Here is a 20662-nt window from a genome sequence, read left to right as displayed (position 1 = left end):
AATATCCAACTCACCATGAGCTTTCCCAGCAATCAACATATCATCGACATAAAGCACCAAGATAATAAGTCTACCATCATGGCCTTTCTTTATGTATAAACATGGATCCATATCAATATGAGTATATCCCTATGAATGCATAAAAATATCAAACTTATGATACCATTCCTTAGGTGCCTACTTAAGGCCATAAATACTATTTTTAAACTTGCACATTAGGTTTTCTTTGCCCTTTTCCATAAAGCCCTTAGGTTGCTACATATAGATATCCTTATGCAAGTCTCCATATAGAAAATCCATTTTTGCATCCATTTGATACATATAGATATCCTTATGCAAGTCCCCATATAGAAAATCCATTTTTGCATCCATTTGATAAAGATGCAAATTTAACTGTGCAACCAAGGCAAAAACCAATTGTAATGTAGTCATCTTAACTATAGGAAAAAAGGCATCATCGAAGTCAACACCATGCTCCTACTTAAATCCTTAGCAACCACTCTAGCCTTATATGCTGGCTTGGGGTGTCTTTGGAGTACTCTTCAACTTGTACACCCACTTGGATGGCATAGCATGTTTCCCACTAGGCAAATAAACCAAATCTCATGTATGGTTTTTCTAGAGTGAATCAAACTTGGACTGCATAGCTCTCTCTTAGGAGTGACTATCACCTCTATGCATGGCCTTCTTGTAAGTAAGCGGCTCACCAAAATCTATTACTATGACATAGTCAACGGAGGATGCAAAGTGATCATGCTAACGTCTATCTCTAGTAGACTAGGCTATGGGATCCATACATTCTATCCAACATCATGATCATGAGCTATTGGAATATTAGTTGTAGCCTATCTAGCTAGCTATATGATAACAAGAGGCTCTCCTAAAAGATCACCTTGTATACCTCAACGACCTACTTAGGCTGCTTATGCATCTTCTCCTCATGGAAAACATTATCATGGTTATGAATGACCTTCTGAGCTTGCGGATCCCATAGGTGATAGCCCATCTAACATGAATCTCCATTACCAATAAAGATGCATTTTATTGGCTTAGGATCTAGATTATTGTGTTTGTCCTTGGGTATGTGGTAGAAATCCTCACAACAAAAGACTCTAAGAAGTGCATATGAGGGAGGTTTTCAGGACCATACCTCCTCCACAACATGGCAACCAATAGATGTGCATGTGGATCTCTTTATCAAATATACGGTAGTAGTAACTACCTTAGCTCAAAATTATTGTGGTAAGAGTGCCTGGCTAAGCATATTAAAGGGAGTGAGCTCGGAGTGGAAGCATGCGAGCAAAATTAAGAGTACATTCAAGATGTGGGAACTCCAATAGTCACAATGTGTGATTGGCTTTCTCTTTATCTAAATGTCACTGAAAGAATAAAGAATGAAATGATAGTGATGGGTGCCTACCACACCTATATTGTACATGCATGTGGATAATGTCAATGTAGTGATATACACGTAGTTATGCATAGGCACCTTTGCACCCAACAATCTCTCACTTAAAGGTGAATGTGTCCCTAGTTAAGAGAGAATGAGAAAGAAGTGACAAAGTACAAATGTACATAAGTACAACATAATGAGAAAAGATGTCATCTCATCCAACACCCGTCAACTTCCTAAGGAAGAAAAAACACTCTGCTGAGAGACTTTTCGTGAGCAGATCTATAGGATTTTGATTAGTTGAGATTTTGACAAGGTCAATAGACATATCCTCAATGATCTCTTTGATGAAATGGTAACACACCTTAATTATGTGTTCTTCCATGAAGATGAAACATATCAATAAGGCAATGTAGGGACCACATCAATAGTGCGAAGGTTGACCTGACCAAAGAACCTCCTTGCAAGCCTTAGTTGGCTCCAACATACTCAACCTTAGTAGTAGAGAGAGCTATGCATTTCTGCACTTTGGATATCCAAGAAACAACACCTTCAGCAAAGGTGAAGAAATAGCAAGAGGTGGACTTCTTATTGTCCACATGACCTACATAATTAGAGTCAATGTACCCCACGACTCTTGTATCATGGACACCATATCATATGCATATAGCTATTGTGCCCTTCAAGTACCTCATGATACCCTTGACGGCATCCCAATGCCATTTTCCAGGTATAGCCATATAGTGTGCCACAACTTCCACTATAAATGCTATATTAGGATGAGTGGCTATCATGGCATACGTCAAATTGCATACTACGGATGCATAAGGAATCTTGGCCATCTCGACCTTTTGCTCATTAGACTATAGACAATCGACCTAAGTAACCTTCACATGAGAAGGTAGAGGACAACCAATAGACTTGCCATCTTGTGTATGAAACCTCTCAAGGGCTTTTTGGATATACTCCTTCTCTGACAAATAAAGGATCCCCTTAGAGCAATCGTGTGAGATGTGCATCCCAAGAATATGCGAGGTCTATCCCATATCCTTCATCTCAAAGCTCTTCTTGAGTTGAGTTTTCAAGGCATCCAACTCATCATGAGCTCTCCTAGCAATAAGCATATCGCCCATATAGAGTGCCAAAATCATAAGGTTGCCATCACGAGCCTTCCTCGTATATAAAAATGGATCCATAGCACTACAAATTTACCCTTGTGAATCCATAAAAGCATTAAACTTGTGATACCATTCCCTAGGTGCCTACTTAAGGCCATAAAGGTTATTTCTAAACTTACACACTAGGTATTCTTTGCCTTTTTTTTCAAAGTCCTTAGGCTGCTACATATAGATTTCATCATGCAAGTCCCCATGTAGAAAAGTTGTCTTTATATCCATGTGATAAATGTCCAAATCTAGCTAAGTAACCAATGCTAGTACCATGCTTAGGGTCATCATTTTGACCATAGGAGAAAAGAATTCATTAAAGTCAACAACATATTCCTCCTTGAAAACCTTAGCTACCAATTTGCCCCTATAAATGAGCTAGGGCATCTAGAGATACTCTTCAACTTGTATACCTACTTGCATGGTAATGCCTTCTTGCCACTAGTCAAAGGAACCAAATCCCACATATGGTTTATTTGTAAGGAGTCAAAATCTAACTACATAGTCATATCCCATGAGAGAGTATCATCTTTGTGCATAGCCTCATCATAAGAGAGAGGCTCGCTTATATCTATCACCATAACATAATCCATGGAGAGTATAAAGTGCTTAGGCTAACGTCTAGCTTTAGTAGAGCATCTCAAAATGAGCTCAAAATAGGCTGACTTTACACAACAGTGAATCTTGGGCCACTAGAGCATCAACTAGTATAGGTTTTCTAGATATTTGTATGGTAGCAGGAGGCTCTTTTTGAAAGATCACCATGCATACCTCAACTACCTGCTCAGGTTGGTTATGCATCTTGTTCTCACGGAAAACTAGATCATAGTTGTGGATGACCTTGTGAGCCAATGGATCCCATAAGCAATAGCCTATCTCACTTGCATCTCCATAACCAAGAAAGAAGCATTTTACCGACTTAGGATCTAGATTATTGCACTTATCCTTGGGAACATGGCAAAATACCTCACAACCAAAGACATGCAAATGAGCATATGATGGAGGTTTTTCAGGGAGGTTTTCGAGTCTATACCTCCTCTACAACTTGGCAATCAACAGCAATGCAAGGGGATTAGTTAATCAAGTGTATGGAAATAGTAATTGCCTTAGTCCAAAAGTGATGTGGTAAGCTTACATGGGTAAGCATACTGTGGACTCTCTCCTAACTCATGTTGTTCATGCATTTGGCAATACCACTTTGGGAAGGGGTGTAAGGGGTTGTCAACTGATACTTAATACCCCACTCATTACAAAACTGCTCAAAAGCTTTCAAGACATACTCATCCCCATTATCTGACCTCAGAAATTTTAACATATTCCTGGACTGGTACTCAACAAGAGTAAGACAATGCTAAAATGTAGATAAGATATCTAATTTTTGCTTAATATAGGGTAAGCCTAGACCTTATGTAGGTAATCATCAATGAATGTGACAAAGTAATTTGCACCACTTAGCTACTAATAGCGCATGGGACCACATACATCTGAATGAATAAGAGCCCCATGTGCTTCATGCCAGACTTCTTATATGTACTATGTGTCTACCTGCCATATAAACAATGATCACAAGACTCAAACCACTTATAGTCTAGGGGCAAAAGATACTGCAAACTAGCAAGCATTTTCATTCCTTTCAAAGACATGTTCCCAAGGCGATGATGCCAAATAGATACATATGGAACTATAGCCACAACCAAAACATGGTCAACTAACCCAAATACAAGCAAAAGATAGAGGGTACTAGACTTAACGCCATGTGCAATAATAAGATTCCCATGGGTAAACTTCCATGAGGAATCCCCAAAAGAGACAACATAACTTACATCATCCAAGGTGCCATTAGAGATAAGACTCTTTGTGATAGCCAGTACTACATGACGTACATCATGAAGAGTGAACATGCTGCCTCAGTTGAACATCACCAATACCAACTATCTCCAATGCTACGCCATTACCCAAACACATAGATCTAGTCATTCTGCGATAGGAGTTAAACCACTCTCCATGAGGGGTCACATGAAAGGAAGCCCCCATATCTATCAACCAACACTAAGTATAACCTAACAAAGCATCAATCAACTATAAAGTATCCAAATAAAAAGCTGCCAAGATAAGATCATTAGATACATCAGGCTACACCATATTAATCTCCTCAATCTTGAGACTTGACTTACTAGGCAGAATGCTACAATCATCATTCTTTTCCTACACTTTACCCTTTTCCTTTCCGTATGCTTGTCTTTGCATATTTTATGGCACTGTGGCCAAATATGACATGCTTTTTCGTAAATAGTGACAAGTAAGATTGGGCTTACAACCACAGGAATTACTGCAAGAGGGTCCACATGTCGTAGGCCAAAACCTGTTAGAGTTTCTACCACATCCATTTCCATTCTGTTAGCCTCTCACATTCAATGTATGTGATTTACAAAAAGCATCCACATTCTTTTTGTTCACCTCTTCTGTCAAGAGGTCACTCTCAACAACTTGCAATTTGAGTCCATTCTTAGCATAGAGAGTCATAGAAAAAGTAGCCCATGACTCAATAGAGTACCAAGCAAAAATAAAGACTACAAAATATCCTTAAACTCAATCTCTTGTGAAGCTAAATAGATGATGATGGAGTGAAACTCATTCAAGTGTGTAAACATAGAAGTCCCTACCTTCATGCCAAGATCCATCAACTGTTTCAGCCAACACATTTGAGATACAAGACTCTACTTGTCATGAATATTCTTAATCTATGTCCAAAGCTCATATGCAGTCTGATTTTCAATGAAAATATTGTAGTGAACCTACTTAGAGAGTGATAAATAATTGTGGACTTGCATAGTTCATCCCAATCCTAAGCCATAATGTTTTTGGGTTTAGCACCCCCATTTTTGAGTGGTATAACTTGAAAATTTTGCACTAAGATCTACCATATCTAGGTTTTCGAATAGTTGTTGTTATTCCCATCTAGTTTCTCGATATTGAAGATAGCACTATTGTGAGAATTACTAGCCATCATGAGACCAAACAAGTGCATAGAAGGGTCAAATGGGCTACTTTAATACCCTGCAATTCAACCCCAAAACTATTTCTAAATCAAGTAGGAGGTAAGATATATTGCCAAGTAGGGAGCTATCCACAAACTGTAAGCAAATGATTTTCAAGAGGAGGTGACTGCTCTCATAAATAGGGCAGTAAACTATAATTATAGCATGTTGAAAATAGAGTACAAGAGTGAGAAATCAAAGCCAAGTATATGCTATCATTGATAGAATGTAAACTACAACTGCCAAGGAAGAACTACAACTGGTAGTGAGTAAATATGCAACCAACACTAAGAACTATCAAATGTCAATGTGTTAGACTAAGATACATCCCGTATGCATAACCATCATGCATATAGTAGGTCTTAGATAATAGAAGAGACCTACCAAAGGCACAACTGACTGAGTAATGATAACAGAAGCTCAATACATAGCCATGTAAGATGAATACATCACTAACAATAGCATGATAGAGATAGCTGCTAGCCCAAAACAAAAGTCAAATGAGTGCACTAGCCATCAACGATGTAGATATAACATGAAGAGAGCAACTACATGAAGTGTAGATCCTACTATCCCACTATATAAAGAGCTCAAGCTTAATTGCATGAATCAAATGCTCTGTAGTACATCCAAGTGCCAATGTGGCTCAATACATAAAGCCGAATAGCTCCCATTGAAGCAAAACTCAAATGCCAAATGAACAATGCAATCTCAAAACATCAAGTATATGTCCATTCAAATCCTAGATACATCAAGCATAGAGGTGAGAGCATAAATTTAGGAGAATCTTCAAGCCTATAATGTCAATGATTGCTATAGTAGTTGGCAAAAGCTCCAATACATGTAATTGAACTCAAATGCAAAGCTCAAGATATTCCATAAGCATATCTAGGTGCATAGCATCATTGTCACACATCAATACATCCATTGAAGTACTAGAATATTATTAGATGGCAATAGGCATAGACTTTCATAGTCAAATAGCTTGTTGTGATAGTATATAACAAGTATGTCCATTAGGTTTGTCCTCAATGAAGTGAAAAACATGTTTGTTTACAACACAGTGAACAATAGGTCTATCCTGCACAGAGTAAACAACTGATCTATCTTGCATAGAGCAAATGGCAAGTATATCTGCATAGAGTAAGTAGCAGGTGTGTTGTCCTCAATGCCAGGAAGAAGAGGCCTGAAAATAGGTGCAATCTAGGCTACCCACTATGATTTTTTTGCTGGTATTGTTGGCCACATTGAAGCACTTATTGAAGCTTAGTTGGGGGACTACTTGATGCCAAAAAGGAGCTCACACAAGCCAAGAAGAGGCCTATGAAGTATAAGGTTGATGCATACCTTCTTGAGGGGCAACCATAAAAACTTGAGCTATGGGTTTCAAATTTGAGCTAAAGCACACTGAAGAGAAGCTCCTTGAACCAATGCTATGATACCAATTGACAGGAGTGAGCCTGAAGTGGAAGCACATGAGAGAAAGCAAGAGCTATGGTGGAAGAAGCTAGAGCAAGAGAGAGAGACACACACACAAGATGTGGGAACTCCAATAGTCACAATGTGTGACCAACCTTCCCTTCATTCAAATGTCACTAAAAGAATAAAGAATGAAGTGACAATTATGGACACCTGCCACCTATAGTGTATAGGTGTGCTGGTACTGTCAATGTAGTAATATATGGGCGACTAGGCACAGTGCCTTTTCTCCCAATACATACTTTGAACTCTTTTCTAAATGGTCTTATTCATGAGCTTAGCAATATCATGCTAGGGAGGGATATATAGGGTGGCCAACTAATGTTTCATACCCCTCTCATCACAAAGTTTCTTAGATGCTTTAGAGACATACTTATTCCAATTGTTAGACCAACATTTCAGCCAATACCTAGATTGGTTCTTAACAAGAGCAAGCTAATACTAAAATGTAGATAGGACATCTAATTTCTGCTCAATAGGATATGCTAGATCTTATGTGAATAATCATCAATGAATATAACAAAGTACTTAGTGCCACCCAATGATGAACATGGCATGGAACCACATACATCTGAATGCACAAGAGTTAGAGGCTCACCTATGCATATAATAGTATACTTCTTGTGAGAGTTATATGTTTGCATGCCATAAAGTCAATGGTCACAAGAATCAAAACATTTGTGATCAAAAGGCGGTAGATATTGCAAACAAGCATTTTGTTCCTTTTAAGGATATGTGCCCTAGGTGGTGATGCCATAAAGATACATATGGTATATCAACCATATCCAAAACATGGTTAAGAGACCCAAGTACAAATAAAGGACAAAGATTGCTAGTCTTGGCACCATAAGCAAAGACAAGATTCCCACATGTAATCTTCCATGTGGAATTACCAAAAGATACATAATAGCTTGCATTATCCAACTTTCTAGCAGATAGAAGGCTTTTGGTTAAGATAGTACATGGCGTATAGGATTTTTGGCTTTTGAGGTCACTTCGGCCTTCGTTTTGGACATGTAGGTGGTCAAGCATTAGTTTTTGGATATATTGTAGTTTTTATTGTGTTAGCCATTTACAAGTGCACATGTTATAGATTTTAAATTTGTAAGGTTTCAAGTGTTTATTTATTGGGTTGTAGATACAGGAGGCATCTACATACAAATTGCATATTGTAGTTATTATTGTGCAGTCAATGAAAAAGGCTGCATGTTTAGTTATGGTGCACTTGGTATCGACTTGCTTACAGATTATAGTTTTTTACAAGTTGTTTGTTTTATCAAAATGTATAACAAATTCAATTAGATTGTTAGCAATAAGCTTGATAAGAACAATTATCCTACATGGAAGTTCAAGATGACAAATTTCTTCAAGGGCAAAGGTGATTGGAATTATTGAAGGAGACATGGCAATAGCACCTGAAGTTCTTGTGAGAAATGATATTGCAGATAGGTAAGGGCTAAGATAAAAATTAGGAGTAGCATAGAGTAAAGTCATGTATTGCTTGTCTGTCAATACCACAAATAGCATGATGGACTATTTGCGTGAATCTAATACCCTTGCTATTGCATGGAAAATTTTGACAAGGTTTCTTAAAGTAAACACAAAGGCTAAAAAACTACAGCTCAACAAGTTAGAGTTGAACCAAATGAAAAGCTAGAACTTGTCCATTAATGATTATGCCTTGAAGATCAAGAGTATCATGGAAGTTCTTGGATCTATTAGCGCGGTAGTTGATGACGATAATGTTATGCATGAATGCTTAGATGGAATTGGAGACAAATACAAGAGCTTGAAGTCATCTTTGAATACGAGGGATGATATCCCTATTTTTGTAGACTTAATTTTTATATTGATACTTGAGGAGAAGAACCTTGGGAGTTGGATTCATCTTATTCTCAAAGCAAGAGCAAGTCTAAACATGTGTTTTACTCCACTAAAGAGCTAGAGGTCATGGCAGAGGGCAAGGTGGTGGCCATGGTCAAGGTTATGATGCACATCAAAATAGAGGAGGACAATCCATAGGAAGGGGAAGTCAAAGAGGGAAAATTGTAAATTCTTGTCTTATCTATTTTCATTATGGCATTATGGCCGAATATAACCCTGATTTCCATAGTAATGACATGTCAAAGAGGCCTTATGACCATGGAACATACTACGATACTGCTCATGAGACTAAGGCCTATGTGAATCTCCTACCATGGTGGTACTTACCGCTCTTACTATTATGTATGCCCTTAACAATCGATGCATGAGAAGTATGGGCTTCATCTACATTCTTTATATTTATCTCCTCTGTAACTAAAGCACCCTCAACATCTTGGAGTTTCAAGCCATCTTTAGGCATATTAGATAGGACACATGGCAGTATGAAAAGTTTCCTATAACTCAAAAAGTGTCACGAGCAAGAATAAGGGAGGTAGATTATCCTTGAGCTCAATGCTGTGCAAAGTTAATTGGCTAAAAATCAAGTGAAATTCATTCGAATGTTCTTCATGCAAAGGCCCTCAGTTGTTTCAACCAATACATCTGTGATCCATATCTTCAAGCTTTACACTCTTGGTTTTCAATGGCCTAACCAACTTTTTTTGGACCTATACTTGCCATACCTATGTCTTCCAATAGGTGAAATTACTACCATCAAGGTTTTCAATACTGAAAACAACACTATTATTTGAAGAACTAGCCATAATGATAGTATACTAATGCAAAATCCAAGAGAATGGGCTATCGTGAAATACTACACATCAACCCCCAAAACTCAACCAAAACAAGGACAAAATAGGAGAGAATGCCAAAGTATAGAGCTGTCCACCAACTGTAAGCAATATACTACCAAAGTACAATGTCACGACCATTTCCAAGTTTATCCATCAATGCTAGACATAATTGTAAACGTAGCATACATGAAATACCATGTACACACAATAGGCATTCAAAGCATGAAGCTCATTGTTGTATGCTTATTGTCCAAACTATTATGATAGAAATAAACCTCTACAAAATGAATCTCATTAAGCTCTAAGTAGCCCAACCAGTGTCTCAAACTATACCTATATCATATGGGCACCAAAATAGCATCCTCGGAGCATCAAATATGTTGGGGGTAAAGGCGCCTCCCTCTAGCCATCCGTGTATTACTACACTGACAGTACCTGCACTTGCACATTGCAGGCAACGGGTGCACATCACCGTCACTTTATTCTTTATTCTTTTAGTGACATATGAATAAAGGGAAGGCCGATCGCACATTGTGACTATTGGAGTTCCCACATTGTGACACACACTCTCTCTCTTGCTCTTGCTATCCCGCTGTAGCTCTCTCGTGCAAGCTTCGATCCTTCTCACCTTTCAGCTGGTATCAGAGCATGGTTGCTTGAGCATTCAAGCTTGGTTCGTGACTCCTTTAGCATTCATTCGAATCCCTACACCATTGGTTCTCACTCTTGGCAGGCATATTCGACTCCTTTGAGCTCCGATCACTTCTTGGCTTTCCGATCACCTATGATCCATTTGGGCACCCTCAAGGCATTCCTTTAGAGGTATTGGAGCTCTCTTTTGTTATTTCACTTCAGTCCACAGGTTTTGTAAAGCAGGGAAGCCATGTCCTCTTGCTTCTTATGATGCCTACACTCTACCAGTGACTTTGCCCTTCAAGAGGGAGCTCTTGGGGGTCCTTGACTACCCCCCCTTTACCTTGCCCCCAACCCTTCCACAAGCCTTAGATCAATTTTGCCATCACGTGACCTACAAGAGTATCTTCCTTAGCTTGGCATTGATATTCTCTAGCTACTCCAGCCATTGGGCACTTGGATAGGTCTCATTTGATGCCTAGAAGCATACTTGGAGCCTGACATTGAAGCATTGAGCATTAGTATTGACTTGGGTTTGATTTAGCACTATTTTGGGACTATCATAATAGTCCACATGCTATTATAAATAGTGCTACATTGACATCTGATGCTACAGCTTGGTTGGCATTGACATTTGATGCCCACTTGGTCCCGAATGGTCCCCGAATGTTAGGGGAATGTATGCCTATTGATTTTGGCCATCATTTGGAGCTGATTTAGTGACCTGAAATACTCAGTTTCACATAGTAAATCATTGTTGTACACTCCAAGGCTGAAGCTTATTTAGTCACTTTATGCTTTGCCTATTGGTCTCATAGGTGCTTCTTGGATGTTTCATATGACTATTGGGATGCAAATGAAGGTTGGCAAATGCTTTAGATGGTTCCAAAATGTATTTTGAGCCTCATTTGAGCTCCATATTGGTTGGTATTTACTTGACATTGGTCTACACTGGCATGCTTTGTGACAGAGGCTATACCTATGTATGACCCATTGGTACATGCTTGATGCTTATGTTACCTACATAGGCTAGTTACATTGTTTGGACTTGAATGCCAATGGAGCTTCTTTTGGGCTTGACTTTGGATATTTTGGAGCTCATTTTGGTCTTGCTTTGGCTCATCAGAGATTGATTGGGATTGTCTTCATGACATTGGATGCTATCATTGGATACTTGACCGTTCATATGCTATGGATGTCTTACTAATGTATGATCTTGGATACTCCATCACTGGTGCATTCACATGCTTTTTTTGAGCTTATTTTCTTGACACTTACGCCATTTGTGTAAGTGGGAGTGTCTTTGTACACTTATCAAACATTGAGTAGTGTGGGTTATGCATATTGAGCTTTTGGATCTTTGAGACCATGATCTCCTCATGGATGATGTATGATTGATATACCTTGGTCCGTGTAGATGTACTTGGGCCTATTCGGCTTGTATTCACTAAGTAGACACTGATTGTGTCAGGTCTTGGCAGTGGTATGTACATTTTTCCCTGTTAATTGGGGGGTATACCGACTTTACTGATGGACTTTGTTTGACATGCTTGGGTGTCGGCTCATGTCAGTTTGACTATTACATGCTTGTTTATTCCCACTTGATGTTGGTTCTGCATTGACAATCAGTGATTGACTTTGAATATTGGGTTTTGCTTATACTGTCAGCTCTCATTGTACATTGCTATCATAAATTACAACAAGCATATATCTTCAGACTATCATGTATTTTTCATGTTGAATCATCCTAGTTTGATGTACTTTTGATGGTACTTGGTGGGAAGCATCATTAAATACTCATTTCTTGCCATATTGCCTTGGTTTTGGTGTTGTTTTGTCATTTTTTGTAGTTTATAGCAAGCAGTTTTGAGTTGTCTGCACTGTTTCAGCTTGTAGTATGGCATCTTCTTCCACTAACAGTGCTATCTTCAACATCACTAAGCTTGATGGTACGAATTATGCCTATTGGAAGAGCCAAGTTTGGCAAGTATTGGTGTAGAAATCATAGATAAAGCCACTAAGGTTGAGTGGGCAGTAGCATGAAACTATGACTAATGACGAATGAATGGACGTTGATGAGTTATGCAAGTCCACCCTCATCTTGTCTCTCACTGAACATGTGCATTGCAATGTGGTTGAGGAAGCACAGAGTGCTTGGTAGCTTTGGGATAAGATCAAGAACCTTTATGACAAGCAAAGTTTTGCAAGTCAAATGTATTGGCTAAAACAGCTTATGGATCTCTGTATGAAAGAGAATGTGACCATGTCAGCTCATCTAAGCTAGTTTCATGCTATTCTTAAGAACTTGGTTTTGCAAGGCATTGATTTCAAAGAGGATGACACTCCGTTGTTCTTGCTTGGAACTCTTAATGAGTCTTGGGATGTATTTCACATTGCCTTATGTGCTTCTACCACTACTCTGAAGCTATCTGATGTTGAGAGCTCTCTTCTACAGGAAGAGATAAACTACAAGAATTTGGATGCCTCTCATGTGTCTCATGCTTTGACAGTTAGAGGCCAACATGATGGAAATACAAAGAATGACCGTGGTAATGGCCGTGGAGGGGATTCACAAAAATCTTGGTCCAAGTCACATGGCAAGTCGCACAATAAGTCTCATGGGAAAAATGCAAATCTGACTTGTCATCATTGTGAAAAGAAAGGCCACATAAGGCCCCAATGTCATGAATTGCACAATGACAGGCGCAAAGACAAGGGGAAAAAGAAAGTGCAGGAAAAGTCTTCTGATCGTAGCATAGTATCTGCTAAGTCAAGTGTTAAAATTGAAGAGATAAATGTTATGCAACCGGAGGATAGTGATGGGGATTATATCCTTGTAGTAGATAATAGAGTGACAATGATGGGCATTTTCCACCTACAGTGTATAGGTGCATAGTCATAGTATGTTTAGTAAATACATGATAGCAAAGGTGTAGGTGCCTTTACCCTTAACATTATCTTTTTCTATAGTTGGTTTTGCCTATTTTTAATATTATGTGTTTTGTAGGGAAAAATCTCCTTACTAAATTGCTTCTTCATATATTACTCGTGGAGTTATGCTTTGACACTTTCTTTGTATCCATGTTTGAGAATCCTTAAAGAGAGCCACATTGAAGGTAATGTAACCTCTCTCTTTGATGTATAGGCAAAGGTTCATGCTTGAAGATGACTCCTAGAGTCGAATTTTGGAACATCCATGTATTTTACATTGTATAAGAGAATTCCTATGGATATATGCCTCTCATCCAATATTAAGACAATGGCCAACAAGCACTTGGTGTAGTCTCAAGAGAGATTTCTCTCATTTGGTAATACGAATGGAGCTAGCTTGCCCCCCCCCTCCCCCCAACTCACTCACTCAAATGTACATTCATAATTTGAGAATACAAATTATTAATACAATAGCACCTCATTTTGTAATAACATCTTTATCTTGCAAATATAGATTTTTAGAATGACATATTATTTGGCAAAAGGTTTTAGATTAACTTGTGGTAGCTTTACGGGGTGTTATGAGGGCTCAAACTTCAAGTAATGGCATTTCATTGAGATGCTAAGTATAGTACAAGAACATCTCATTTATAGTAACAACACTATCTTGCAACAAATAAACAATTTTAGAATGAATAATTATTTGAGGTTTTGACAATTGAATGATAAATTTGGAAGTAAGATGGCTTTATAATTAGTCAAAGAATTTGTGAGCTTCGAATATAGAGAAAAAAATGCAAATCTGCAATTGCAAAGGTTTCTATATCACCTCTAAAAAAATGTTTTTTGTGAACACAGGTGCTATTGTTATAGGGTGTTGTGAGGGGTGGAACTACCAAAAATGGCATCTCATTTTAAATAAGGTGATGTAAAATTAAGAGAATTAGGTGCAAAGAATTTACTAAAGATGAAAAGTAATTGGGAGGCATTGGAGTCTAGCATAGTTGGAGTGGAAACATTTTTGAGAGTGAGCATGATGAGCATCCAAAAAGGTGGTTGGTATGCAAGTTTTCTTCCTCGTGCTACAAGCAGGGATAGAGAATAGGAGAGGAGCAGGAATAGGTAGCAAGTATTGATACCAAAGAGCGGGAGATCAGTGAGATGTGAGATATGGAGGTACAGTACTATGCCTCTCATGCCAAGGAAAGTAGTGGGATGTCTAGGGCCAAAGCCATGGTTTTGGACCTATGAAAAATCAACAAAGGTAAGAGGCAAGATTTCGGTATGTCTAATAGGACAACGCACGAGGGAAATGCTACTCTACCTTTGAAAGCTTTTTCCTTGAGATACTATGACCTAAAATAGAAATTGTGCTATTTCAAGGGGAGAGTGCCATCAAATGTGGGGTTTAGTATATGGTTTCTCAACACTCACTAGGCACACTATTCATTGGTGTACTACAAATTTATTGCAAACGAATCTTACTTAGCATTGCTAGGTTCACAATGCATATTAGGCACACTATTTATTGATGTATTACAAATTTATTGGAAAGGGATTTTACATGGCATCGCTAGGTTTGCAATAGGAAAAAGATTGGGTTCTATCGCGCTCTATTGGGTACGTGAGCATTATGGTATATTGCCTACCATGGTTAGCAATTTTCTCCATGATGACATGCTTACAAAGTGTCTAGTTTGGGTATCATTATTGAACTTGTACACATTATTGGTGGTAGAAGCTAGAACCATTATGTGACCATTTGGAAAAGTACTTTATATTCCCCCTCTTCCTTCTAACCCACAAGGTGGGAGAAGGACATGCATATTGTGGGACCAAAGGGTTGAACCTTCGAAGGTGTTGGAATTGCAAGATAGCATGGGATTTGAAATCATTTGTGAAGTTAGATTTTTCCAAATCCCAAATGCATGTTACTATTTTCATGAGATAGGCCATTTTGTCTAATCATGCCTACAGAATGAGTAGTAGAAGAAAGAGGAAAATGTGCCTCAAGAGCAGTTGGATGCTAACAAGTATAAGCTTTAGAAAATAGCTAGGGGAGTAGACATGAGCAAGGACATCCCAATGTAGGAGAATTGATGTGACAATATTGAAAGAATCCAAAAACAAAAATAATTGTTGCATGAAAAGACAACCGAAGGAAGATCATAAAAATAGAATGATAAACGCAAAAATTGAGCAAGGAAAAATTTGGTTGAGAGAAATATTGCTCATGAGAATAAGGAGAACACTAGGCCTTCAAACATGTAGAATGGTAGTGGAAAAAATAAATTAAAGGCAAGAACAAGAACGATGGCAATGAGTCAAACTCCCTCAAGAAGCTAGTCTAGAGATCATAGAGGTTTAGAAACCTTTGCCATCAGATATGAAAATTTGAACCCAATGTATAGGTTTTGTAGACTGCGTGCTAGGCCCACAAAGCTACCATAAGCTTATTGTCCCAATTGTCTAGGCTAGGACATTGATCATAATTTTGTTATTTCCTTCATCCTGACCTTTTGCCTGAGGGTAATAGGATAAGGAATTCTTGTGAATCATCATAAAGGTGGACAATAGATGCATAATCACCTCATTAATGAAGTGAGTATCTTGGTCACTCACTATCTCGATGGAATAAGCAAATTAGGAAATTTCATACTCCCATAAGAACTTAGCCATTGTCCTAACATTGTTCTATTGCAAGTATCCTTCGCTCAAATCACTCCATTAGATAATCTATGGCTATATTTATGTACCTTTCTTGTGAGTACTAGGTTACTAGGTTGATAGGTCCAATGAAATTGATTCCCCAATTTTTGAAAAGTTGACATGCTATAATTGGCATTAGCTCCATTTTATATTTTTCTAAATTGATGCTTTTGTACATTGGCATTTGTCACAATGCTTTACAAAGTGAATCATGTCACATAATAGAGTAGGCCAACATAACTAAGACTGAAGGATTTTCCTTAGTGTTGTGTCTCCATAAAAGTATCCTCTTGCAATTCCCCCATGTGCTTTGGTGAGCACACCATGCTTCTTTGTTGATATATTTGAAATCACACCCACTTTAGTCCCTTTGTGAGAAGCAGTGAGGGCTTAGGACTAGAATCCCATATGCACAGTAGGAGAAAGTACCACCACTCAATTCCTATAAAGCATTGTACTTGCACTCTTTTTCTAATGCAATGATAGTACTCTTTTCTTTCTAGTAAAGTGTTTCTCTCTCCACAGGCCAAATCTCTCTGAACCTTTTGGAGAAATGTTTTTCTACTTGCAAAGCTCCTTTTTGGCACCTCAATCATTGAGATTGGGCAACTATAGCTTCCGCATTGCCTCTTTTTAGAGTTGCTGTGTTTGTGGACAGCACCTACCTACCTCTGTTAGAGCAGTTATATCTCATCAACCAGGCCATATCTCTTCGAGCTTTCTTCTCGAGAGTTGTTCTTCAGGTCAAGCCGCAACTTCTTGGCATAAAAATCAAGGATATTGATGCACACCATGCCCGACTTTTGCATTTTTCCAAATCTGGGTGCAGTTTTGATAGCGACCACTTTGAAGGCTTAGATCTCTCAGCTCGAGCATAATGAGTACAAACCCTCTTAGGGGGAGTTAGACCCATTAGTGAAGGTCCTCCATCTCAAAGGGTCTGAGCAGATTCAAATTGTGGAGCATGTGGGAGCTCATTTACCAGTTGCTGGTCCCTGTTTTGACAAGACAGCCATAGCCACTTAAACCAAGCCAATGCCACTCTAATATGAAGTTTTCAGTAAGTATTCAACCATCAAATCAGCAAGGAGGGAAAGCTATGAAGAGTTTTTTAAGATCATCAAGTCAAACTCAAGCAACAAACATAAAATTTCAAACTAGTAGATCATCAAGTTAAACTCAAGCAACAAACATTAAATTTCAAACTAGTAGATCATCAAGTCAAACTCAAGCAACAAACATCAAATTTCAAACTAGTATCTTTTGATAATTTTGCCATTGCTTGTGTCTTTTGACACATACAAAGATCAACTCATTCCTGGTTATTCTTAGTCATTTGAAGCTAATTTGCTCTGCTGGTCTCTCAAGTTAAACATGGGCAAAGATTCTCCAACTGCCCGTTTCAAAGGAGTCGGGTTTCATACTTGACAGACCCGCATCAAATTGATCTTGATGAAGAAGGGCCTCTGGGCCATTGCCACTGGAAAAGAAAAGAAGCCTCTTGATGCGGATCTTGCTGTCACTTGGCAAAAGAATGATGATAAGGCTCAGGCCATTATCAAACTGAAGCTAGATGACAGCTATATCCACCATGTGGATAACTGTGAGACCTCACTGGATACATGGAAGAGACTTGACACCTTGTTCGGTGCACAATCTAAATCATCAAAGTATGGTCTCCTAATTAAGTTTTTCAGGCTTGAAATGAAGTCCAGCACATCACTTGCCACACTTCTAAATTACATGGAAGGACTTCTAACCCAACTTGTAGGAATCAACATTAAAATGGAAGAAGATGTTTGCATTGGTGTTCTACTTAAGAGTTTGCCTCTTGAATATAATAATGTATCAACAACTTTAATCAACATGCCAAATCCTGAACTTGTTGATATCTAGGCATCACTGTTAGAGGATGAAAAAAAGCTAAAAACTAAGGAAGAACCAAGTACCTTTAGAGATGAGCATGCATTATATGTTGGCACCAACAGGTACAAAGGCAAGAAGGATCGGCTCTTCTATGACTCTGCAAAAGGACCAGACACATTGAGAAGTTCTGCCACGTGAGAAAGAGGTCCCAAAAGGCCTATCTAGTTGCAATCAAAGAAAAAGAAGAAAATGGAGCAAAGGAAGAAGAAGAAGACCACCAGGAGAAGGACAAACCTCATCAGTCCTATTTAGACAGACTTTTTTAGTTTTGTATTTCCTAGCCCTAATGCCTTAAACATAAATTTGTAAACTCCTCAGTTATCCTTGTACTACAGTCTCTGTACACTTTGTGAGGTCCCTACTACAGCCTCTAGATGTCCATCATGTTTGTGGTATCCACACTTAGCCTTTTCTGCGATAGCCTCTGGTGTTTTTGCCATGTTTATGGTGTGCCCACACTTTGCAGGTGTTGCTTTCACTAAAGCCTCTACACACTTTGTACTTTTGGTTGTGATTGAGGAGGGGTGTTAAGATATTTGCAATCACACCTACTTTAGTCCCTTTTTGAGAAGCAGTGAGGGCTCAAGACCAGAATCCCATATGCACAATAGCAAAAAGTACCACCACTCAATTCCTATAAAGCATTATACTTGCACTCTTTTTCTAATGCAATCATAGTACTCTTTTCTTTCCAGTAAAGTGTCATGTCACTGTCAATACACAAGATTGTGTTCATGAGTCCAAGTCTCAATCTTGGAACCTAATTCACTTGTGTAACAATTTGTCCTAGTCAAGGTCAATGTCTTCATGAGTTTCTTTTTCCTCTTTCAACCTCCATAGCTTCCGCATCTGCCATGCTCTAGATCCCACGTATTTCACATTCTTGTGTTCGCATATGCAAGACCATCTTGACCCAATTGATATAATTGTACTACAATCAGCTAGTAGGCCTATGTTTTGAGGAGAAAATGCTTAAGCATTGCTTTCTTGACCGGGTCGCTAATAATGCCATTTTCAAGAATTTCAATGATATCATCAACCCAATAAGGAGTAAGGTTTGTTGATATCTATACAACTCCTCTTCTCTCAAGATATTTGAAATAAATGGGCATTTAGAAGATTATCCATGCTTCCCTTTCCTACTACTTCCCCATTCATCACTCTTGACATATGATCTACCATGTAATGATGTTTATTCAACTGAAAAGTTGAAAGCTATTGCCAAAAGATAATCGTGAAACTTCTTAATGGAAAATACAATTTTCAATCCTTCCTTTTCAAAGGTTGAGTAGTTTGTCTCAATATCAAAGAAATATGCACATAAAATGGGATTATCTAATCTAGGGCTAGTAAAATAGATGTTGTGAAAGATATTCTTGAAAGTTACATAGGTGCATTGCCATGTTGCAGCCCATTCAAAGATGATGAGTAATTTGTACAAAGGTCTAGTGATTAACTCATAGTTCAACACTGTTGCTTCTAGTATCCTAAAACACTAAACACCCTTTGTAGTTTGGTGGAGGTGGAATTTTGACAATCAATTTGACTTTTGAGAAATCTATCGTCCCAGTTCTTGACACAGCATGCCCTAGAATACATCCATGCTTGACCTAGAATACATGACCTAGAATACACAGCATGCCCTAGAATACATCCATGCTTGACCTAGAATTGGCATTGTTGGTAGCTTTCAAAGACTAGCTACATTTTCCCTAATGTTCATTCCAATCGGTGTATACACAAAGGTCATCCATGAATACCTTGAGCCACTTCCTTGGCATGTGCTTGAATATTGCCCACATGAGTCACTGAAAGGTGGCATGGGCATTAGCCAAGTTGAAGGGCATAACTATGTAAGCAAAGAATCAATGGGGTGAATGATGTCTTGTGCCAATTATTTGGATAAACTTGCATCCAATTATATCCAAAAAATGCATCGAGGAAGCTATAAGCTTCCCTCCCTACTATTCTCTCTAGCATATGCTTTATGTATGGAAGAGAATAGTTCTCTCTCTTTATAGCCGCATTGATCTTCTCATAATTGGCATACACTTGAATTTTTCCATTCTTCTTGAGTATTGCGACAATGGATGATACTTAGTCCATGTGCTCAACCTCATAACATTTAAGAGTTTGTCAATTCCTCCTTTGACATTGTTTATATTCTTGGAATTCATTTCATAATGTCATTGTCATATGGGTGTGGCACTAGGGACCATATGAATGTTGTGTATGAAGATGGTTGGGTCAATCCCCTTAAGTTCTTCCATAGACAAATACATCACCAAACTATCTTAAAAGATCAACAAGCTTAGTCTTCTTCTAATCAATCAAGTCATCAGCTTATGAAGACATGTCAAGTTTTTTTCTCTTTACAAGACAAATCGAATTTGTTGACCTTGGTGAGACCTTTGATTTTTTTATCGGCCTATCCTTAAAATTTTGCTCCTAACAACACTAGAACATGATCTCATTTCTTAAACTTTGTGAAACATTTTAGGAGATCTTCATGCTTTCTTTGTCATTCAACTTTTGAACCCTTCCTTTTCATATTCCTATTCTCCTTTAACTTTTTGCCTTGTGGGAGGTCATCTTTGATGCATCAAGCTTTGGAGCATTGGTAATTTCTAGATTACTATCTAAATTGATTTAGGATTGAGAGTTGAATTT

Source organism: Lygodium microphyllum, chromosome 4, assembly GCF_053477565.2.
Source record: "Lygodium microphyllum isolate KBCC chromosome 4, Lygodium_microphyllum_v1.1.10, whole genome shotgun sequence".
Classification (NCBI taxonomy): Eukaryota; Viridiplantae; Streptophyta; class Polypodiopsida; order Schizaeales; family Lygodiaceae; genus Lygodium; species Lygodium microphyllum.
The sequence above is the reverse complement of the archived record's forward strand: the minus strand, read 5'-3'. Positions refer to the sequence as shown.